The 17,720-nt window shown below is 43.4% G+C and overlaps 1 long non-coding RNA gene across 3 annotated transcripts in view; it reads right to left on the bottom strand.

Moving 5' to 3' along the window:
* LOC137622001 (uncharacterized) overlaps positions 1-17,720 on the bottom strand; it is a 64,053-nt gene that overhangs the window by 13,644 nt on the left and 32,689 nt on the right. The gene's annotated exons all lie outside the window — the stretch shown is intronic.

Below are 17,720 nucleotides of genomic sequence, written 5' to 3'. Positions count from 1 at the left end.
ACAAACTAAGCAATGCAAATATCATCCTTAACATGAAAAAACCCTATATTATAAATTCATCAATGTGAGAATATTACTCAATTCCATAAAATATTAGTGATTACCAGATCTTTCAAATCTAAATATAATCCAACGGCTACAGATAGAGTTTGATGAATAAAAAAAAAAAAAAAAAATCAGTAGCAAATACCTGGTATACATATGGCAAATTCGGCGATAATTTTTATTTTTCCTAACGATATAGAGCTTTAGCTATTTTTTAGGCTCAGGCCAAGTCGTCCTGATGGAAGGGTGCCTTTAGTTAGCCTTCTAAGGGATATTTGCTACAGTGATACTCCCAGAGAAATAAACCGAAGGTCTCCAGGATTCTCAACTCCTGGCGCGAGTATCCAATTAAGGATATCGCATATCAGGGGAAGCATTTTTAGATACGACACATAGCAATCTTCACCCCGAATAGATTTAACTCTTTGATGTAAGGGGGAAGAGTGGCGAAAGAAGGGGGTGCCGATCTAGGTACCCGGTAGACCTCCTTCCCCATTACTACTACGACGCCATTCCTTTTCTTGTAGCTCTAAGGAGTTGTGCTCCCGTGTTAACCCGGTGTTTTGTTACATGTTATTGGAATATTCATCATGATATCTCCAGCATTTTCATCCTTTGGAAAATTGAGTATTAATTCTTTCCTGTGTATAAATTTAGTCTCCCTTTTCACAGTTAAATTTCTATAATTCAAGTGTGTTTAGGTGAGCATTGCCCAGACCGGAAGCAGCCATTTTACGACTGCAGTCGCCCCTTACTATTGCATTTTATTTAGTCAGTAGGGCGACAATTTGCGGTATTAAGCTACAATGTTAGCTATTTAGGCAAATTATACAAGTGGTGATCTTGCATACATGAATTCATGAATTTTATTCCTCTTCCTATTATGTGTCTTTACTGATCATATGTGGCGGGAGCCCCGGTGGTACCAAACCTTGGCCGGGGATGCTACCAGAGCGAGACTACTCTCGCTCATATATACGTTAGTTAAGTAATCCCCCACGTTTAGCCTCACCCTATGGTTCCTTATTGATTCAGATGAGAATTTACATTTTCTAAAATCTACAGATAAGTTAGAATATACATTCTCTCACAAAGAAAAGAGGCTAAACCCTTCCTTCCTCCCTGAGTGCCGCCGCCGCTACTGGCGGCAACCACTGTCTTTCTTCATCGCAGTCGAGTAGAACAGAGTTCTTGCCACCTCTGGCTTTGATTTAGATAGTGACTAACCAAGGGTGCCCTTGTCTTGCCGCCGATGATGTCGCCAGCAAAGGAACCATGTTTCCTCTGCCGCCGACGACGTCGTCAGCACAGAAAGCCATACTTCCTCAGTTCACTGTTGAAGGTAGGCGGCATACCTGCCACCACCTCTCATATCTTGAACTATAAGACCCTTTACCCTTTCCCTTTCTGTCCTTTAGTGACATCATAGCCGTCACAATTCTCTTTCACCGGTATTCTGACAGTCATCTCGGCTTGCTACGTTGACTGCGTTACTGGCTAGTACCCTGCCAGTAGCATTTAGTTCAGCCGCCTCAGCCACCTTCCCCCTTACTTCCTTCCTTCACAGAAAGTGAATATTATTGGGGGGGAAGATTGAGACGGCTCCTGACGGCTGCCGGTGGGAAACCTAACATACTTTGGGAAGTCCTCAGCCCTCTCTTGGACTACCAACCACATTTATTGCCACCGCCGGCAGACCTTCTGTAGATGGGTGGAAGCCAGAATCAGACAGATTCTTACCTGTTCCATTGGAACTCTCATTCTGGCAGGAGACAGTAGGCAGCCTGATAGTCCTCCTACACTTCCAATTGTTATGTTAACCATAATAATAGGAAACTCTCCTTCCTCAATGCTTTTTCTCTCTCTATCAGTTAGTGCTGCCAGGTACTAACCTAACCCCTGCAGTGCCGCCGGCTAAACTACAGTATACAACTATACAGCAGTACACATGTTTTCTAACATACTCTCTGTTTCCTGTCGCAGTCAATTGTTGGGACCACGATTTTGTGTTGAGGCTGAGTACTCCCTCAACACCCCGATGGTTTTTTTCGATCATCAGGACCCTAAAAAATCACCGATCAGTGTTAATATATACTAAAGGTAGATAATGTTAGTATACAAACTTATTAACTCTAACTCTAGTTCCTAGAGTTTTCTCTAACCTTGTATTCTCCCTATCAGGGAAACTAAATATTATTACTGATGGAGGTCTCAGCAATGGCCTGAAAGAGGAAACACAGATATGTGTCTTTTCTACTTCCTTTCAAGCTTACTATCCTAAGCTACCATAAACAATAGTAGTTACTATTGTTAATAAAAATTGTATGCTTTTATATCACTGATATAAAAAATTAAAGCCTTTACAGGAGGAGCCAATGGAAAAGTATGCAGCCTTATCCTGCAACCACACAGGCAAAGACTTTAGTGGTCACACGAAGTGCAGGACTCATGCCCCCTGCTGCATCGTGTCGGGAGTCCTCAAGTATTGGGACCAGAAGGGTTGCCCCACCTGTTCGACCCTACAGGCCAACGGCTTCGGAGAAGCTCCCTCAGTCAACATAGAGGCTAGGGTTACAGCAAGGGAGACCCTTTGCAAATGGGTAAAAAGGTTCCAGAAAAACTCTCGGGGACCATACTTACCCAACGACTCCCTAAGGTGCCTACGGTTCCCCAAGGCTCTACCAAACGTGGTGGTGCCCCAGGAATAGGTCCAGTCTCCCCTCATACAACTGAAGATCAACACGGACATAGATAAGGCACTGTACCAAGAAAGGACATCAGAAGTGTCCATGACACTGAGAAGGACCTACTGCAAGGAGGCCCTGAAGAAGACATGGAACATCCACGAACGGAGGAAGAAGGATCCGTTTCAACGGCAACCGAAGACCTTCAGTTCGCCATGACGGAATACCAACCTATGCCGTCAACTTCTTCAACCCCAACTCCACAACCAGTTGCACATGCCGACAAGAACGAAGCGAACCTCACTTCGATTCCACGGATGATGGAATTGTTCTAAAAGGAACAAGAGACGATGAGAGAATCACTCAGGCAGCAGCAGATACTGTTGCAGAAGAGGGCGGACCGCCCTGGATCAACCAAGGGCTCCACTAAGAAGCCCCTTAAAGTGTTGGATCTCCCTCACCGCTCCGAAACCAACCCCTGGAGGTATGCGGAGCATATGCCCATGACGATTGATTGATTGATTGATTTAAAGTTTTCAGGCATCCTGACATCTGAGGTCATTGACACCGGTAACATTTAATTTATGTATACAAAAAAAAAAAAAAAATAAAAAATAAAAAAATAAAAAAATAAAAAATAAGAGAGTATTCAATTAAAATCATAAAAGTTGAATGTCATAAAAGTTAAATATTTTTCAGAAGACCTGCTTCTGAAATAAATCTAAAAATGCCACTTGCATGGTAGGACACATCATTTCCAAGAATCTTGGCAAGGATGAACCTGCCACCCTCACCTCGAGCCTCAAACAAATATCTATTCCTTAAGTTGTTATAATTGGGGCATTCGGTCAACAAATGCCTTACTGTTAGAGGTACTAAACAGTCGTCACAATACGGTCGGTGTTGGCCCTTCAGCAGAAACTCGTGTGTCAACCGAGTGTGACCAATATGGAGACGACAAAGAGACGTCTCCCATTTTCGGGGCATCATATTATACCTCCAAGGAGATATGTCATTTGCTACCTCTCGCATTTTATTCCCATCTAGGCTATCCCATTGCTGATGCCATTTATTGCAAACCAATTTCTTGATGTCAGGTAAGAAATCATTACAGGGAATGGGATACCTTCTTGGCAGCAACTCGGATGCAGCCTTCTTAGCCAGTGAATCTGCCTTCTCATTCCCAGACACACCTACATGTGCTGGAACCCAACAAAATTGAACTGTTATACCTCTCCGTCCAATAATAAAAAGCCATTCTAAAATCTTTAAAACTAAAGGGTTATTAGAATTAAAAACTTCTATAGCTTGAAGGACACTCCTTGCATCACTAAAAATTGTAAAATTACCCTCCTTCTCCAACGCTATTTTCTCAATAGCGGTTAATATGCCATACAGTTCAGCAGTAAATATAGAAGCGGTCAGAGGAAGTGCACTTCTTCAAATAAAACCATTATTATGTACTCCAAATCCAACGCCAGCATCAGATTTGGAGCCATCAGTATACATAAAAGTTGATCCTGTATGTTCTTTAACATGTTCATTAAAAAGACACTTGGCTTCTAGGTCTGACATATTCTTCTTATTTCCAATAAAATATTTACAAAAAGATATCTCTGGTAACTTCCATGGAGTCGTTGATGATACCTTGAATGGAAGTACCTTATTTCTAATTATATCCAAACTATTTAATAATCGTTTCACCCGAAAGCCATAAGGTTGAGGAGATTTTGGGTGCAACTCAAAGTATGATGCGTGTCTTACAAGGCTTACAGTCTGAAAGGCTAGAGAGTTAGGGAGTCTTTGCAATCTAAACCAATACCGAATAATGGAAGACATTCGGTATTGGTCTAGAGGTAACTCTCCAGCATCAACAAGGAGACTTGGGATAGGCGAGGTTTTAAAAGCTCCAGTAGACAATCTAATACCTGCATGATGTATCGAGTCTAATATTTTTAACCGGCTTGGGGTGGCTGAAGAATATATTTCACAACCATAACTAATTTTGGAAAAAATCAAGGCCTTGTATAATTTTAAAATAGTATTGCGGTCTGCCCCCCATGATGTATGGGACAATACTTTTAAGATATTCAGAGCTTCAACACATTTAGCTTTTAACGCTTTTAAGTGAGAAACCCAAGTAAGCCTACAATCAAATATCAAACCTAAAAATTTAGCTTCTCTTGCACATGGTATCCGTTGACCTTTAATGTATATATCCGGGTCTGGATGTACTCCCCGGACACGACAAAAATGGACAATGGTAGTTTTACTTGTCGAGAACCTAAATCCATTCATGTTAGCCCACTGGATAATTTTCTCAATAGCGAGTTGGATTTTTCTCTCAACCATTGCCATTCTAGTGCCAGCAAATGATATTGAGAGATCATCCACAAATAATGTTGAGAGAACATCCTGGGGAATGGCTGAGGATATCCCATTAATTGCTAGTGCAAAAAGGGTTACACTCAGCACACTACCCTGGGGAACTCCTTCTTCCTGGCACTTACTCTCTGATAGAGTATCCCCAACTCTCACTTGAAAAACTCTATGTGAAAGAAATGCCTGAATAAATAGTGGCAGCTCTCCTCTCAATCCGATTTCATGAATGGTTTTAAGTATACCATATCTCCATGTGGTATCATATGCCTTTTCAAGGTCAAAAAATACTGTAACATGGTGCTGTTTGGAAGCAAAGGCTTCACAAATAGAAGACTCAAGTCGTATTAACACATCAGTCGCTGAGTGCATTTTTCGGAATCCACATTGAATCAATGATAAAATACCTTTCTTTTCAAGGTACCACATTAGCCTTGCATTGACCATCTTCTCCATGATTTTACATAAACAAGATGTCAATGCAATAGGACGATAGTTTGCTGCTAAAAACTTGTCTTTACCGGGTTTAAAAAAGGCTAAAATAATGGCTAGTTCCCAAACACTTGGGTAACTATGATCCTGCCATATTCTATTAATAATGCTTAAAATAAATAGCTTTGTATTAAAATGTACATGTTTAATCATTGCATATGGAATTCCATCGGGTCCAGGGGCTGTATCATTGCAATGAGCAAGTGTAGAATCAAATTCTCTTTCAGTGAAAGGAGAATTATACGACTCTTCCCTTCTTGTTGCAAAATTTAAAATTTTCTTTTCTTCAGTGCTCCTATACTGGTGACCAGGGGCTTGCTGGATACATTTGAAAAATGATTAGCCAAGGCATTGCTAACATCATTTGCTTCAGTTACATACTGGCCATTCACCTTCAACACTGGTGGTGGGTTGGGGGTGAATTTGCCAGCTATCTTTTTTACTTTCCTCCACACAGAAGATGGTGGTGTTCTACTGTTAATGGAGGAAACAAAAGACATCCATGACTGGCGCCTTGTTTCTTTCATGGCACGACGGAACTGTGCTCTACATTTCTTGTACATAATTAAATTCTCATCAGTTCTGCGTCTATGCAATCGTGTTAGAGATCTTCTTGTGGCTCTGTGGAGTGCAGTTAGTTCTGAAGTCCACCACGGGACTGGTCGTCGTTTGAATAACCCTGTTGTTTTAGGAATTGAATTGACTCCTGCTGTATGAAGAGTTCCATTCAGTAGGTCTATGGCATCATCAATACTTTCAAACTGTTTTGCTCTCCCTTCGATTTCACTTAGCTCAGAAAATTTAACCCAGTCTACCTTGTCTAGATTCCAACGTGGCGATCTTTGCAAAGGCGGACCCTTGTTGCTGTTTATAATGATTGGTGCATGATCACTAGTAAGCCAATCATCTAATGTCCTCCAATCAAAATCAAGAAGGCAGTTAGAGCTTGCAACTGAAAGGTCAATGCATGACAAGGTACCTGTCTGAACATGGAAGTGTGTGGGCTCTCCTGTATTAAGGAGTCCCACATCCTCATTCTCCACAATTGATGAGATAATATTGCCCCTTGTGTTTGCTAAAATATCACCCCATAAAGTATGTCTACCATTCATATCTCCCAGTAAGAGAAATGGTTGAGGGAGTTGATGAATGACCTCTGCTAAATCATCATATAAAATATTATCATTTGGAGGCAAGTAGAGCGAGCATATTGTATATTTTCTTCCTATATCAATTTGTACAGCCACTGCCTGCAGTGTTGTACATATAGACATAGGTATTTGGGGAACATCTCGACGAACGTACATGAGACTTACACCATGGCTCCCTGCTTGATGATTATATGGTGTTCTATAGCTAACATACTCTCGAGGACTAGGAGTGTTAGCATCAAGCATACTTTCCTGTAGACATACAATTATGGGGGAATGTTCGTGAATTAGGAGCTCAAGTACTTCAAATTTCGCCCTTAAACCCTAACAGTTCCATTGCAAAATTGAGGAGAAAACTATGGATTATTTCAGGAAGACATCTTGGATGAGGCCTTCCCATAAGCAGTTTTTAATCTAACATTATTACCTGTAGGTTTCTTCAGAAATGGTCTTGTTATGCTGGGTTTTACGTTGGTGTTTTTCTTTGTATCTTTTTTATATATTTGTTGAGGGGGATGGTGAACCTCAACTTGAATTTCTGATTTATTTAAATTGTCTTCTGGTTGATCGCCAACATCAACAGACAAAACATCATATTTATTTGATGTCATAATTCTAGTATTTCTTATGGAAGGGGGTGAGAGAGATGGAGGTCTCTTTCTTTTACGATTAATAGGTTGCGAGTTACCAGGTTTTTGTACCTTCCCAACTACAGGTACACCTGATAACTTGGTGTCAGGTGGAATCTCCATTAAATCAGGCAAGGATATGGCCTGGGAGAGGTTAGTACTATCCTTTGTAATGGGGGACAAAGGTTTGATAGTGGTGGGCAACGTCTTTTTGTTGATACTCAATGATAAATCTTTAGGAGGAGATGTTCTTGTCTTATGCAGCACTTTATCAATAGATGGTGAATTCCTTTTTCGAGAACTACCTACAGTAGTAGGTGGGTGAGATGATTCCTGAGGAACTTTTTCTCCTGTTTTTAATGTCTTTGCATAAGTATTAGATTTATTTAATAATCTCTTGGCATGCCCCACGCTTACATGTTCAATAATTGATTTATTGAGGGCAGCCTCTTCTAACTTATAAAACTGGCAGCTCCTATTATTAGATTTATGATTAGAGTTGCAGTTTAAGCACCTTGCCTCAAGTGTACAATCCCCATGGTAAATATTGGAGCAAGTATTACAAATTTTTTCATTATTGCAAACTTTGGAAGGATGTCCAAATTTAAAGCAATTATAACATTGCAGTGGCTTCTGCTTAAAAGGTTGAACTCTGATCCTTTCGTTTTCTATGTCTATTTGGAAAGGTACATCCGCATCCTGGAAAGTAAGAACAATCATTGATGTTCCAGGTACTTTATGTACTTTCCACACTGATAGAGGACACATAGCCAATATCTCCTCTTCAGTAAATTCATACAGATCCCTATTAAAAACCACTCCCCTTCCATAGCTAAAGTTTAGATGGAGTTTGATGTCCAATTTTATATCATCATTTACTGTCTTCAAATTGGACAGTATAACAGACTGTGTGTATGACTTGGCCTCTATCAAGTAACTTTTCTTCCCAAATCGAGATATATCTCCCGGTGCGATCGTACCTACTTTCCTCTGAAGAAATTTGCATATCTTGAAATAATTTTCCGTACCTCCTACAGATTGAGCAAGAAGCCACATTGGTGGTTTTGGCTTTCTTTGGGATGGCATATCTGCCTCTATATCTTTATCAGCCCAGTCTGCTGGTCTGTAGACATCCAGATCTTTAGGTGCCCCATCACAAAGAGCACCCTCAACACTCATATTACCTACTTTAATATCAACAATATTACGGCTTGCATTAAATGCTTCCTCATGACAATTAAATGATAACCAAGATTCCCAATTATCATCTTGAAGTTTCATTCTAATTTCTTTTATTGATCCGTAACACTCAAATATTTTATGTAGCACATCATAATTAGCTTCTAAAGGGATTTGGGTAACGTGCAGGACATTCAGTTTTCCTGTGTTGCCACTTACCCTTTTTCCGAATGTTTAAAGAACAGTCCTTTTTAGTTCCTACGTCGTCAACGGAGTTTTCTTTAAATGAATTGCCAGAGGTCGTCAACAGTGCCGGGGGCGAGTCAGCATATCCAGGGGAGGTGGGGTCATTGTCACAAGAATCCATCAGAATAAAGAAAAGAGAAGAGTGATTTTTTGAATAGTTTGATTTACCTGCTTGAGAACATCAAGGCATCACATGTTGGGAAGGAAATTTGCACTCTCCACTACCGGCACAGTGAGAGTATACTTCCCAGATGGTCCACTCCATACCCTACCCGAAGGATAGCATCAAAACAGATATAGAGGCACAGGTGTAAGCTGAACCCGCCTGTTAGGACTGAGACCAAGAAACTATGGAATCATCCTCCCCATATCTGTAATGACAAACTTCCGGCCAAAAGCCGAGAGTCCTACCCCAAGCATTGGATCCCCCTGGATTCCGAAGACCCAACACTTGAGAATAGTTCCGCCAAAAAGGTCCAAACCATCTTCGGGATGGCTGAGATCATCCAATACTCTCACATATAGCTTTGAGCACAAACACCTCCCAACCGTGACCCCTTTCCCATTCATCAAAGCAGGCAGCAATACCAAATGTAGAAACATCCGCCCAAGTGGCAATAACAGACGTAGAAACATAAGAAAGAGAGAAATTTAGATTCGAACTGGGGGAGTAATTTCCCCAAGTTCGAGAGCCCTCTTGCCCGTCACCAAGTTTCAGCACGGGAGTGAAATGCCGTGCTGAAGCTCAATGACTTCATCAAGGTATTCTCTCATTAAGAGGGTGCCCATGACGAATGGGAAACTATTTGCCTCGAAGTTGGGGACAAAACTAATTGCAGATCTTGAGTTCTGGCCTAACTTTTCAGCTTACCCAGACTGTTACGTGAGACTGCGGGATGAACAAGCAGCTCGTGAGGAAACGGTACCCAAAGAGGTCATTGTCTTCGAGCATGACAAGGCGCAAGCCACCCTCCTGGAAACCTTGAAAGGAGCCGGGTACACCAACTCCAAAGTCTCAGCACTGAGCAAGAGAAACCTCACCTTTCTTGCTCCTTCCTCCATCTCTTTCCCCTTTTCGGAGAAAGCACTAGACTTTGCCGTCAAGGCAGTCGACGAGGCCAAACCCTGCCCAACCCTAGAGGAATGCAAACCATTCTCTCTGGCACTGCCTACCTGCGAGGAGAAGTGGAAGGATGTCCACCTAACCTTCTCCATCTCTAAGTTGGATCCAGAGATAGCAGGCCAGCAGTTCAATGAGAACCTTCCGAAGTTGCCAGACCATCTTCTGAGGAGGGAACGAGATACGAAGGAGAGACTTGTGGCCTCCCTTTCTCATCAGAACTGACTGGAAATGAGTGCAGGTCTACAGAACGCCTCAGAAATGTTCATTTTCCTGGCTAAATCCCACATGGGTACCCTTGTGAAAGACTTATATGCTTTCCTCAGAGCAAGGAGAGCCTGCAGAGAGTTTGTCTTGGCCTCAGCGACCATAAGACACGAACCAAGGAAACTGATTACCTCAAGAATCTGGGGTAAAGATCTTTTCCCACAGGAACTGGTCCAAGAGATCATAGCCAGAACAGCCACGGAGAACAGGAACGTTCTCCAAAAGTGGGGCATGAGCTCAAAGAAGAAATCTTCTTCGGACGGAGGTTCCCAGCCCAAGAATAAAGAGGCAAGGAGACCACGCAAACCTGCACAACTGCCTGCCATGACTATGACCACGATGCCTCATCCCACTTTTCAGATGGTCCCTCAACAACTGGTAGCCCCGTCACCAGTGCTTAACCCTAACTTTGAGAGGCAGTCAACTTCCTTTCCCCTTAGTCAGAAAGGAAAAGGCCCTAAGAGAAGTTTGCCCGGAGGTAACTCCTCTTGGGGCCGAGGCGGACATGGTCACAGAAACAAATCCGCAGGACACACAATGCAAAGAGGGGCTTCAGGTAGGAGGCAGACTTTATCACTTTCGGGATCGCTGGACCTTCGATCCCTGGGCCCACAGCCTAATAACGAATGGACTCGGGTGGAAATGGAACAGAACTCCACCCCGTTTTCCAGAATTCTTCCAACACTCCACCCCGTTTTCCAGAATTCTTCCCACACTCCACCCCTCGTTAGAAGAATATACCTCAGAACTCCTGAACAAGAGGGTAATAAGGAAAGCGAAGTCCATCAAATTCCAGGGAAGGCTGTTTTGTGTTCCCAAGAAAGACTTAGACAAACTCAGAGTCATTCTAGACTTGTCTCCACTCAACAAGTTCATCGAGAACAAGTTCCGGATGCTTACCTTGCAACACATAAGGACCCTTCTACCAAAAGGGGTATACACAGTCTCAATAAACCCAGCAGATGCTGACTGGCATCTTCCAATGAGTCGCCCTTTCTCCTTCCTACCTATGATTCAAGCTACAGAAGAAGTGTCTTCAGGGCAATGCCCTTCCGACTGAACACAGCCCAAAGGATATTAACGAAGCCGGCAGACACAATCGTCCAGCAGCTACACTCCGAAGGAGTTCACGTTGTAGAATATCTAGACGATTGCCTGGTATGGGCAGCATCCAAGACTACTTGTCTGCAGGCAGCCAACAAGGTGATCCAGTTCCGGGAACACCTGGGCTTCAAGATCAATCCCAATAAGTCTCGCCTTCCTCAAGCACAGAAGTTCCAATGGCTAGGAATCCAATGGAACTTAAAGTCACACCACCTCTCCATTCCATCCAAGAAGAGGAGTGAGATAAAGGGATCTGTCAAGAGACTAATCCGTCACAAGAGGATTTCAAGACGCCAATAGGAAAGAGTATTGGGCTCTCTCCAGTTCGCAGCAGTGTTAGGCCCGGTGCTAAAAGCACATCTATAAGATGCGTCAGGAGTCTGGAGAAGATACGCATCAAATGCTCGAAGAGGTCAACTAAGGTTGACCCCGACCCTATTGCGCACACAGTTAAGGCCGTGGTCAACAGCAAAGAGCCTAGCATGAACAATTCCCCTGCAACCACCACAACCATCAGTGGTAATACACACGGATGCCTCCTCGGAAGGATGGGGAGGCCATTCTCACGAGAGAAAAGTGCAAGGGAATTGGTCGCACCAGTTCAAAACCTTTCATATCAACGTTTTGGAAGCTCTGGCAGTTTTCCTGACGTTGAAGAAACTACCCTCTCGCAGAGCAATCTACATCAGATTGGTCCTGGACAACGAAGTGATAGCAAAATGTCTAAATCAACAAGGCGCGTGATTGCCTCATATCAACCATGTGATATTAGTCACCTTCTACCTGGCAAGGAAGAAGGGATGGCACCTATCAGCAGTTCACCTACAAGGGTTCCGCAACGTGACGGCGGACGCTCTATACAGGCAAAAGCCCATAGAGACAGAATGGTCCCTAGACGCAGACTCATTCTCCTTTACCTCGGAAAAAGTCCCGGAACTGCAGACCGACCTCTTCACAACGAGCGACAACATGAAACTACCTCGTTACGTAGCCCCTTATAAGGACCCTCAAACAGAGGTGATGGGCACCATGTCCCTCGACTGGAACAGGTGGAATTGCATTAACCTGTTTCCACCAACCAATCTCCTGCTAAGAGTCCTCAACAAGCTAAGATCCTTCAGAGGGACAGCAGCAGTAGTGGCCCCCAAGTGGCCCAAAAGCAATTGGTTCCCTCTAGTTCTAGAGCTGAAACTGAAGTGGTTTCTTCTGCAGACTCATTCTCCTTTACCTCGGAAAAAGTCCCGGAACTGCAGACCGACCTCTTCACAACGAGCGACAACATGAAACTACCTCGTTACGTAGCCCCTTATAAGGACCCTCAAACAGAGGTGATGGGCACCATGTCCCTCGACTGGAACAGGTGGAATTGCATTAACCTGTTTCCACCAACCAATCTCCTGCTAAGAGTCCTCAACAAGCTAAGATCCTTCAGAGGGACAGCAGCAGTAGTGGCCCCCAAGTGGCCCAAAAGCAATTGGTTCCCTCTAGTTCTAGAGCTGAAACTGAAGTGGTTTCTTCTGCTGGATCCAGTATTATCCCAACTGGTCCAGAAGTCGACTGTCTACGCTTCATCCTCGAGAACCAACAACCTACATCTCATGATTTTCTCGCCCTAGCGGAGAACAAAAAGTTTGGAAACTCGAAGGATAAAGTTGACTTCATCGAAGAGTATCAGCCTAGTTCAACTAGGAGACAATATGAATCGTCATGGAAGAAATGGGTTTCCTTTGTGAAAACAAGGAAACCGACATAAATATCGACAGATTTCTGTCTAGCATTCTTCATATTCCTACACGAACAAGGCCTGGCTTCTACTACGATTACTTTGTGTAATTCAACCCTGGCTAGACCACTTCTGTACGCCTTTGGAGTGGACATCTCTTGTGAAATCTTTAATAAGATCCCAAAAGCATGCTCTAGACTCAAGCCAGCAACCCGACCAAAGCCCATCACGTGGTCCTTGGACAAAGTCTTGCACTATGCTTCGAACCTAAACAATGAGAATTGTACTCTAAACGACCTAACACAGAAAGTAATTTTTCTGTTTGCAATAGCCTCAGGGGCTAGAGTTAGTGAAATAATGGCCTTATCTAGAAACAAAGGCCATATTCAGTAACTAGACACAGGAGAACTGAACTTCTTTCCTGATCCTGCCTTTCTTGCCAAGAATGAGCTACCCACTAAGAGATGGGGCCCTTGGAGAATCTGCCCACTGAAGGAAGATATCTCTCTGTGCCCAGTAGAGTGTCTTAAGGTCTATCTTCGAAGAACTTCAGACTTCAAGGGAGGACAGCTCTTCAGAAGCGAACCTCAGGATCAAACCTATCCCTAAGACAACTGAGAGCGAAGCTCACCTACTTTATTCGCAGAGCGGATCCTGACAGTACACCCGCAGGTCACGATCCGAGGAAAGTTGCTTCTTCATTGAACTTCTTTCAACATATGGACTTAGAGAGACTCCGCTCATACACTGGGTGGACATCATCCAGGGTCTTCTACAAACACTATGCGAAGCAAGTACATGAAATAAAACATTTTGTGGTGGCGGCGGGTAGTGTTATAAAACCCGTCGTCTAGTGCTACGATGAACAGTGAACTGTTTTGGGACTTTACAGTGCATCGGGTGCATGGGTACACTTACCTTCTAGTGCAAATCACAACGATGATTAACACTCTGTTCCATATAGGTGCATATCTGACCAATAACACCAGTGCCGAGTGAACATTTGCGTCACAGTGTTTATGTATTCCCAAAAATCTGTATAAGTCAAGACAGATTTGGTTTCACATCTCCATTGTGTGGCATTATTCCGATAATGAAATTACATATTTTTGACAAGAGAAAATATGGACCCTGATGTGTTTTAATGCTGGATTAGATTCATACTCTACTGTAACTACATTTGATAATCTAGTTGCAAAGTAAAAATAATAAAGGTATTTGCGTCTTATTACTGCTATCTCAGTTACAGACAAATAAAACATGCTAGAGTTTTAATTAAGCCCTAGAAGGGCCCAGAACTTGAAATCAGGATACAGATTTCCAAGGTAAGTGAAAGGTAATCTCTAAAGTTTTACCTTCCATTCCTACAAAAATTCAAACCTTGAATCCTTATTGTCAATGTCGACACTTTCCCTGCAGGGGGCAGGAAGCACTAAACCAGTTCCAGGCTTAGTGGAAATGACAGTCAACTGGAATTTCACATACAGGTCTAGCACACCAGATAAGGAAATCTATTAAAGGTAGAAGGCACATACACAAACCCACAGCTATAGTAATTTAAAGTTAATTCTCTGGCATTCCTCCAACAGGACGACATGGCCCGAGCCCAAAAAACGGATTTTGAGCAAAGCGAAAAATCTATTTTTGGGCGAGAGTGCCATGTCCTGATGGACTCACCCTTTGCTGACCCCTCCCAAAATTACTTTATCTGCAGCCATTTCTGCTTAACGACAAGAAAAGGAATGGCGTTGTAGTAGTAATGGGGAAGGAGGTCCACAAGGTACCTAGATTGGCACCCCCTTCTTTTGCCACTCTTCCCCCTTACATCAAAGTTAAATCTATTCGGGGTGAAGATTGCTATGTGTCGTATCTAAAAATACGTCCCCTGATATTATGCGATATCCTTAATTGGATACTCGCGCCAGGAGTTAGAATGCTGGAGACCTTCGGTCTATTTCTCTGGGAGTATCACTCTAGCAAAAATCCCTTAGATATTATGCGATATCCTTAATTGGATACTCGCGCCAGGAGTTAGAATGCTGGAGACCTTCGGTTTATTTCTCTGGGAGTATCACTCTAGCAAAAATCCCTTAGAAAGCTACCTAAAGGAACCTTCCATCAGGACGACATGGCACTCTCACCCAAAAATAGATTTTTTGCTTTGCTCAAAATCCATTTATTAGGGTTGTTACTTTCAACGAAGCTGAAAGGATGAGCCATTATATTCTAGCAAGGGTTAACTACCCATCCTGCTAGTTAGTGGGGAGGAAGGGGTAGTTCACTACCCCTCCCACTCACACAACTTATCTCACTTTGCTTGGAGGCAGGACTTCAAAGGGGATAGGGTTGGCAGGTAAGTTTGTATAAATAGCTAAAGGTTTGTATCGTTAGGAAAAATACAAATTAAAATTTGTCATTTGTTCCGTAACTGGAATACAAACATAACGCTATTTAGTAGAGGAGACTTGCCCATTAGGAGGGTGAACATCCCTGACAAACTGGCTTTTAGCTACTTGGGGGCTCCTCATTTCGAATAGGTATGTACCAAAAATAAGGAATCCCCAACACCTCGCTAAACCTTGCTAAGCAAGGAACATGGCCTACACAAACTGTGTTGAGATATTAGTAGCGTGACTGTCAAGATAAAAGCTATTCCGAGTCTTTGTAAGAAAAACTGTTGTAACCAAGACTTTCCCAATACCTCCTCGCCAGGGTATGAGAATGCACCAGTATTAACTTAATACTAGGTACAAAAGGAAGCATGGTTTACCTGCATTGGTTTGAGGTCAGACTACCTAGGTTGCTACTTTCCCCAAGAGAGGGGAAGATGAAGAAAGGAATAAGAGCCAGTCCAACCTTTTCATTCAAGCAGACTAAAACTGGCTAAGTTCCCTCAATCTTCAGATACTTGTCCAATTAGGAGCTTGAGGTATTATACCAGCTGTTGTGCAGCCACCACAGGGCCGAAAGAGAATGTATCGAGCCTCCTGTGGGTCACGTCTAGTAGGTAGTGGGCTGTGAATGTACTTTGACATTTCCACACCCCAGCACGCAGAACCTGCGTCACTGAAAAGTTTATTCTGAAGGCCAGGGATGTAGCTATGCCCCTGACATCGTGGAATCTGGGGTGACATGAAGGAGGAGGGTCTGGTTTCAGGGCATGGTCTATGACCCTGCAAATTCAAGCAGAGATGGTATTTTTGGTGACCCTCCTCTTGTTCCTCCCTGTGCTGACGAAAAGTGTAGGCACATGGGGACGGACTGCAGCTGTTCTCTTGAGGTAAAGCCTCAAACTCCTCACTGGGCAGAGTAAGAGAAGATCAGGGTCATCTGTTACAGTACGGAGACTCAAAATCCAGAATGAGCCAAATTGGGGATACGCCACTCCCCGATTCAAATTGGGGATACGCCACTCCCCGATTCTGCGTCTTGGCAACAAACTTAGGGACGGAGTGGAACGTTACCTCTTCCCATCCCCTTGAACGGGCGATGTTGTATAAGAGACTATGAAGTTCACCGACTCGTTTGGCCGAAGCCAAAGCCAGCAAGAACACTGTCTTCCAAGTTAGGTGGCGATCTGTTGCCTGGCGTAATGGTTTATAGGGCGGTCTCTTCAGAGACCTGAGAACTTGAACCACGTTCCAAGGGGGAGGTCTCACTTCCGACTGAGGACAGGTAAGTTAGTAACTCCGTATGAGTAAGGAAAGTTCCAACGATGAGAAAATGTCCATTCCATTCAGTCTAAGGGCGATGCCTAAGGCTGAGCGATAGCCTTTTACTGTCGAAACTGAAAGGAGCATTTTTTCACGCAAATGCAAGAGAAACTCTGCTATCGCTGGAATAGTGGAATCAAGAGGAGAAATACCCCTTCCACGACACCTACCACAGACTATCCACTTTGCCTGGTAGACTGCTGCTGATGATTTCTGCAGGTATCCAGACATCCTAGTTGCAACTTGTTGCAAAAATCCTCTCTAAGTGAGGAGATGCTGGATAGTCTCCAGGTATGAACTCATAGCAAAGCTACAGCTTTGTGGAAAGTGTTGTACCCTCATCAGACAGAATGGGGGAAAAGCGTAGACGTCGATGTTGTCCACCGTTGTTGGAATGCATCTTGCCAGACTCTTGGGGTCTAGGACTGGGGAGCAGTACAACAGGAGCTGAAGTTCAGGGCCGCTGTGAAGAGAACCACTGAAGGAGAACCCCACAAAGTCAGGACTTTGTTGGCTACTAGATGATCCAAAAACGATTTGGTACTCGTTATCTGAGATGCTCTACTCAGGTTGTTAGCAAGCACATTCCTCTTGCCTGAAATGAAGCGTGCTGATAGTGGTATTGAGTGATTCTCGGGCCATTTCATTATCTCTACTGCTAGATGAGATAGGGGCTGCGAAAAGTAACTCCTTGTTTGTTGATGTAAGATACCACTTTGGTATCTTACATCACCACCACAGAGTGGCCTGCCATGAACTGATGGAACTGTTGAAGGGCCAGAAAGACGGCTTTCATCTTTTAGAGATTTATGTGGAGGTATTCTTCTGACTTTCACCAAAGGCCTGAGATCATGTGGTGCAGCACGTAGGGGCCCACACCCTTTTTTGAATCATCTGAGAACAGCATCAAATCAGGGGGAGGATGAAAAGATCTACTCCCTTTCGTAGATTCTCGTCTGACACCCACCATTCAAGGTCCTTCTGTTCT

Source organism: Palaemon carinicauda, chromosome 28 (genome assembly GCF_036898095.1).
Source record: "Palaemon carinicauda isolate YSFRI2023 chromosome 28, ASM3689809v2, whole genome shotgun sequence".
NCBI classification, from domain to species: Eukaryota; Metazoa; Arthropoda; class Malacostraca; order Decapoda; family Palaemonidae; genus Palaemon; species Palaemon carinicauda.
This window is presented reverse-complemented; position numbering and strand designations above follow the sequence as displayed.